At 42.6% G+C, this 7,382-nt stretch overlaps 1 pseudogene; it reads right to left on the bottom strand.

The window, feature by feature from the left end:
- LOC101571987 overlaps positions 1–7,382 on the bottom strand; it is a 21,994-nt pseudogene that overhangs the window by 10,565 nt on the left and 4,047 nt on the right.

Here is a 7,382-nt window from a genome sequence, read left to right as displayed (position 1 = left end):
GACGATGACAACTTGGTCTTTGTCCTTCTCAGACTTTCAAGAATACATACTTGAAAAGGTCTCCTGCCCCAATTTCCTGTCTGGTTATTAGGACAGCAGGGATCTTGGGTAGGGACTGGTTGGCCTCAGTGGGAACAGGCTGTTTTCCTAGCTGCCTATCTATTGATCTTCTACAATTATGAAACTCAGCCCCAAATTCAATAGCAGTTTTTAACGCTGCTTGTTTCTCATTAGAAGTCAATGTTTGATTTAAGATTAACATTATATCTTTTCAGTCTTGCTTATAGGACTAAGTAAATCCTCTCAAGACCTCAATGTACTTATCCAGATCATCTGAAAATCTTCCAAGATTTAGCTTAATCTGCCTTGGGTCACTGAGAGAAAAAGATATATAAACATGAGTAGTCTCATATGGATTAAAATTATACTTTGAGTGGCTGGCAGATAGCTCATCAGACTAAAGCACTTGCTTAGGCAAGCATAGGAACCATCGCCACATGCTACACCAGCCCTGCCTCCAGGGTGGGCTAGCCAGCCACAGGTCTGGGCATAGAGGTGCACGCCAGAGCTGGGGAGGCTAAAAGCAGGAGGATCACTATGAGCCTAAGTTGTGTAGTGAGACCCCGTAACAACCAAATACATTAAAAAATAATAATTATTATACTTTGAGCATAAATAAGAATTACTTCTTAATGTAAAGAAAATTTGAACATAAGGCAATTCTGATCATTTTTTTACGGTATGATTCTAGTTGTAAAATAGCATCGTAATTAATACTTCCCTCTGCATTCCATTTTGGCTCTAGGGGATACATAGGCCTGTGTGTGGAAAAATATCAAATGGCTGGTTTTCAGCACAGTAGAGTTGAGCATCTTCCAGTGCTTAATAATACATTCCAGAGCTAGGGAGATAGCTCGGTAGTCTAAGCACCTGCCTGGCAAACGCAAGGTCCCAAGTTTGATTCCCAGTACCACATGCTGTGCTGGTCCTGGCTGTGCCAGCCACCAAAACTGGGCATGGTGGTGTACACCTGTAACCCCAGTGCTGGGGAGGCTGAGACAGATGGATCAGTATAAGTCTGAGCTGCATAGTGAGACAGTGTACCAAATAAAATATTTTTTTTAATTTTTGAAAAGAATGTATTCTGTTATGATTTGTGTCTAGTTGTCCCTGAAAAGTCTCATGCAACGATGGGGTAGACTCCTAGAGTTTGTGATTAATTCATGATCCACTGGGATTACGGGTGTCAGTGCTGCGGGGATTGTGGGTGTGAGTGCTGCACCCAGCCTGGGGCACATATCCTGAATGCAACTTAAGGGAGACAGACTTGCTCTCTGTTGCCATTGTTGCTGCTACTTCTCCCTTTTGCTCTTGCTGCCTTCTGTCACCATGAACTGCTGCCTTCTGCCATGTGCCAATCTGCCTTGGAGCCAGATGAGTATGGACTGAGATCTCCAGTAACTGTGAGCTAAATAAACCTTTCCTTCCTTCATCTTGTGTGTCAGGTATTTGTCCCAGCTATAAAAGAAGAGTAACTGAGACATATTCCAAGGAGCATGAGACTTTGGCATTGAGCACCCCAGCAAATGAAACGGAAAGACTCTGGCATCCCCTTTCATTTTTATATTGATGTGACATCCCCTTGAGTAGATTACACTGCAGGAGGGGAGAATGCCATCTGGAGAGAGCAGAAGACAAGATCCAACCAGCCTATTCATGCTCAAACTTCAATTTCATCCTCCCAGGGAGCTTGTGAACTTACTCCTGTGGGACACTTACAAGTACAAGTTATAGTTGGTCTCAGCTGTGACAGTAATGTTGAAAGAAGGAAGCACTGCTTTGTCCTAACGCACTGGTTTCTAATTCTTTGCAAGAGGGGCAGGCAAATATATCAAAGGACAACACTGTTTATCTTGCAAAGGAGATCACCTCTATAGACCAAAGCACACAAAGGGCCTGGAGGATTTCACTCCTGAAGAAGCCTCCAAGGCACCTGTGTTACCTACTTAATCACCTAGGCAAATTCTTGTAGCAGTAAGACAAAGCTATCCCTGTAAATCCATTTAAATTTTTTTCATATCTTTTAAACTCACAGGTTAAACTTACACTGATCATCTAGCACTCATATTTTATATGGTAGTAAAGGCACGTTAGTCTTCTACGCACACATGAGAGAAAAGTCAGACTAAAATCTCCTTACTCTTAGTCAGCATATGTAAGGTACAAATGTAAGTTATTCCCCTAGAGTTGTTTTCCTCCATGAAAGGCAAACAGTTGTTGCTAGCTGCATCAGCCTGATTTCTGGAGGGAGGGCAGTCTAAGGACAAGGTGGTTTTAAAGTTAACTCCCAGTAAGTTGGAAAAAATTTAGGGTTTCTGACTTAATAGTAAAGACAGAAAAATATAATAGATAATGTGGAAGTTTTTCTGTGGTTAGAAGCCAGTTTTCACTGAGAAACCTTTAGGTATCTGCCAGAGAGCAGCCCTGTCCCTGACACCTCAGTTGTTCTCAGTTTCTCTTAGCCCATGAAACCAGAGATTGGTCTTCAGAAAGGAATCCGGCTGTCTCTCTGGTCAGCTTTCCATTGACCACTGGCTTCAATGGGGATTCACCAAAAGGTGCTGGGAAATCTGTCCTATGCTTTAAGAGGGGCAGCTTCTCTAAGAGTGTTTAATTAACTGGCATAGGAATCACTGTTTGTCAAAGTTCTATAAGGGATGGTAGATAAAATCCTGAGCAAAATAATTAGCTTGTGCTTTATAAGTTTATAGTAAAGGTTTCAAAGTCCACAACTTACTATCTTAAGTATTTTCTCATATAAATGGTAACTAGACCCAGGAGGGGAAAAGGAAAGGTTAGTGATCTTCTAACCTTTGGTTAGAAGCTAACCAAATGTGTTTTGGTCCTGTAAGTGTGGTCCTTTAGAAATAGCGCCTGGTTTCACCCAGAAGATGGTCCTTTCCACCGTGTGTCAGGTGCAGTCTCGCAAGGGAGACCTTTGTAGAACGCTAAGCAAGGACTTGGCTTTTAGATGTGTTCTCCTCTACAGGAAAAATTCTGATGTTTCTTCCGACCCAGAGACAGGTTATGTGTCCTTCCTCTACAGTGACTTCCCTGTCTTTGGCAATAGAAAATGCTCATTTTTGATGGGCTTCACTTAGTTGTTGGATAAGAGAAAAAGACTGGAATAATTTAGAGTTCTCATCTCTCTAACCTTACATGCCTCCAAAAAAAAAGAAAAGGAAGAGCAATGTGGCAGGAAAGAATTAGAAGTAAGGCCAGAGAGAGGAAGCCAATTCCCATGCTCACAGTGAGTTACACAGAAAATTCACCCAAGCTGTCATTCTCAGCCTGGAAAGGTGAGTTGGGAGAATCTCCAGAGCTAATATTGCCTCCTCACTTGCAGAAGATCAGACCAGAAAGGAAACTGAAGCAGAACAGGCTCAACATTTCCTTTAGTGTAAAGGAGGATCAGAGCCAGTCTTTCCAAGTTAAACCTGTACAAGCCCCAACCTAGCAGTTCAAACAGCCTCCTTTTAACTGATGGAAGAAGACATGTGTTTTACTATGTAAATGTGTATATTTTCTAAATATGAGCTAGATTTCATAGAAAGACTGTTTTACAGCTGTCAAGTTTTTCAGTGGCACAGTAGAGAGGCTGGAAAGATAAAAGAAGCCTTTTAGAGGCCACTCTAAAGACACAGAGAATCTGAGGGAGGTGAAGGGATCCTCTGGCCTGAGACAAAAAAAGCTGAAACTGTTATGGAACTTTGCTAGGGGTGGAGTTTCAGGGGCAGTTTAAATTCCATGTAAGGAGCTGACTGAGGTCTCCCTTGTATGTGCGGGAAAGGTATCCAGGACTGGGGTGGAGAAGAAAGACATTGGGAAGTGGTCACTGGGAAGATAAACTATTGTTTTAAGGGCTCTAGCCATGTTAAATGACCATCATAATAATTTAGCAATTCATACTAGAGCCAGAACCTATCAACAGCATTTTATATGAGAGCCCATCAGAGGATGTGTCCCTAGCGCTTCTGTCTAAGATAATAGACCACAGCCATCAAACAGGTCAAACAAGGAACACTGGGAAGTTCAGAAACTAAGTCCAAGTGTAATATATACAAAAAGGAATTAAAAATGTGCCGTTTAAAGAAGCATTATAACCTTAAAACTTTCCTATATTTTCAACTTAAAATTGTCATCATTTTAATAAAATCATATGAGGCAAACCATGACCAATTATAAAAAATGGGGGAAGACCTGACATCATAAAAGCTTTGATCACCTGAGTCACAATTCAGGATCTACAAAACAAAAGCAAACTCTTACCTCTGACCAATTATCTCAGTGGAAGACCTGCAGATGATATAGGGAAACTTTCTGCATATCCAAATCATGATTTTTGTGTTCTCTAAAATCAAGGAATGAATTCTAGAAACAATGGAGATTAAGTATAGGAAAAATGTATTGAGGGAGCAAAGGCTTTTATCCAAGAGGAACCAAAGGGGACCCAGAAAGTGGGTTGCCCCCAAACATGAGCATCCAAAGGTTGCAGTTTTCTGTGGCTTGTCCTAGTGCTGCCCTGAGGAATTAGACAGCTGAGTTGAGACTTTGTGGTACCCACTCCTTCACATCTTGAACATGCCACACCCCTCTAGTTCTCTGCAAGTGAGGTGGCCTCAGATCCTGTTTCTCCTGCTGGCATCTCATCTTGAGACCTCTCAATACCATGATAATCTTTTTTAGAATACACTTAGCTTCCTATCTATTCCATATCTATCTATCTATCTATCTATCTATCTATCTATCTATCTGTCTGTCTAACTATCTATCCATCTTTCTATCTAGCTAGCTATCATCTATCATCTGCCTATTCATTTATCTATATATCTATCTTCTATCTATTGTTTATCCATTTCTATTGTCTATCTGTTGTTTGTCTATATATCTGTCTATCAGTTCTCACTGTCTAGCCTCAGATACCCTCCGATCCCCCTGCCTCAGCCTCCCAAGAGCTGGGATTGTAGGTGTGCACAACTGTGCCTAGCTCTATTTTGAGTTATAGAATAGCCAGTTCAGAAGGGAAATTTGAATCTTTTTATTCTACCTAGACTATACCTATTAAAACTAAGGCACCATTAATTTGGGGGCACTATTTTTGGAGTCACTATGGTTATATTAATGAACTGAAGATAATCCCAATTGGCAACTTATTATCTGTGCTTTGTCCCTCCCCTATAAATGGATATAACTGTGTGGGTACACCACTAACCCCAAGCTTCCAAATCCAAAATGCTCGAAATTCCCAAACTTTTGAGCACTAATAATCATGCCTAAGAAGTAAATGCATGTGAAAATTCCCAAATCCAAAAACTCTGCAACTGGAAACACTTGTGAGTCCAAGAGTTTTAGATAAGGGCCCCAACCTCATAGTGCCTACCTCGTGGAGATGTTGTTGTTCTTAGGTGTTGTTGATGTTTGCATAAGCAAACATGTAAGGTTGGCACTTGAAGGGGACCAATAAACCCTAATACCACACCCACCTGTACCCACACAGCCACACTTCCCTTCTTTAAAGAGAGTTCAGTCAGGCTTGGTATTGCTTACCTGTAATCCCAGCACTGAGGAGACTAAGGCAGGACGGTTGTGCATTCAAGGCCAGACTAGACAGTGAGAACCTGTCTCAAAAAGAAAGAGAAAGAAAGAAAAAGGGAAGGAAGAAAGCAAGTTAGCAAGGAAGGAAGGAAGGATAAACTGACACAGACAGAACAAGATGTGCAGGCTGCTGCTAGCAGGACAGAGATGGGCAACTAAAAGCAGACGTGCTGTTGGGTGCCTGTGGCTTTTTTCTGCACCGCCTCCCCTTTCTCTGTCTTGCCAAGCCCTAGGGGCCTCCCTAGTGCTTGACCTTCTTAGGGTTTATGTAGTTTCTCACTTTGGCTTGGCATCCGAGGAGCCAAGTCCCCTGGGGAACCCGCCGGAATCACCCTCACCCGCAGCTCCACACCTCTAGCTGGCTGCCCTTACAGTTCTAAGGGGAGACTTTGCTACTGAGTGAGGAGTTCTGAAATCATAGTTCACCTCTCAAATTATTAAAACAAAGTACAGTACTCCATGCCCCCATTAGAACGGTCAAAGTCCAGAACACAGACAGCGAGATGGCGGCCTCAGGTGGGTGGCAGGAGCTGCTCACAGCTGTGGGGTGGGAAATGGAGAGGCACTGGGAACAAGAAAGGGAAAGCCCCACGAAGTGTTGAAGTTTTACAAAGAAAACAACTCGTTTTAGGGAAAGACATATTGCTAAGAACTGTGTGATTCCACACTTCAAAGTCAGTTTGAAGAGGGGAGAAAATTTTTTTTTCATTTGTGTATTTCGTACAGGGTCTCACTACCCAGATTGGATGCATGGTGATTCTGTTTTCGGCTTCCCCAGTACTGGGATTATAGGCGAGTCCCACCATGCCCAGACTCTGTCCCCAGCTCAGTGCCCCCAGGGGGCGGGGCCGGTGTGGCATGCCTGGGGGCAGGGCCAGCGTGGTATGTGGGACCAACGATCAAACACTGGTCCCTGTGCTTGCCAAAGCAGGAGCTTAGTTTGCTGAGCTATCTCACTGGCCTGAGAGAGAGAATATTTTGAGCATTTTGACAGGGGTTGTACTCTGTCTCATACTGAAATACATTTTAAAGTTTTTATAATGACCTTGCATTGATCAAACATTATAGCAATTTTTGTCAAAAACATTACTGAGCTGGGTGGATTGCTGCAAATTTGAGGCCAGCCTGTGCTACTTAGTGAGTTCAAGAACAGCCTGAATTATATAAAGAGACCTGTAGGAAGCCCTTTTTTGTCCTTGTCTGGATCTAAGTTTATGTTTGTAATCCCAAAATACATTATTGGAATCCCATCAAGTTAATTCCAATCTACCACTTCCAGGGCAACCCATGGTGAGAATAATGACACTAAGGCATATTTATAGTTATGGGGAACCAAGGGGACCTAAATTCAGCCATGGTGATGGCTATCTAGAACAAAGGCCTTCACCCAGGGCCAAACCCGGGTTTTATTCAGTAATGAAGGAGAAGTGGCTTAAGGATGAATGACTGAGAATTGCAGGAAGTAGGTGAGTACTGTGAGCTGAGCTAGGCAGGTGGCCTGCATTTACCTCCATGATATGCAGAGAGAAAGATATGCAGAAAAAGTAATTTACCTTATACTATTGAGATAGTTTCTAATATTTTGGGGTCTGGCGCTTTAGCTGTGATGTGTAATCTTTCAAGCCCCAGGAAGTCATAGCCTCTATCTTGAGGCTCAATCCCAGCCAACAGCCTGGAGCACTGGCTCTTCATCCTGTCTCAACCCACTTCATGTTAAAGACACGCGC

Source organism: Octodon degus, unplaced genomic scaffold (genome assembly GCF_000260255.1).
Source record: "Octodon degus isolate 3935 unplaced genomic scaffold, OctDeg1.0 scaffold00250, whole genome shotgun sequence".
NCBI lineage: Eukaryota > Metazoa > Chordata > Mammalia > Rodentia > Octodontidae > Octodon > Octodon degus.
Note: the sequence above shows the minus strand (reverse complement) of the source record. Positions and strands in the feature narration are given on the sequence as shown.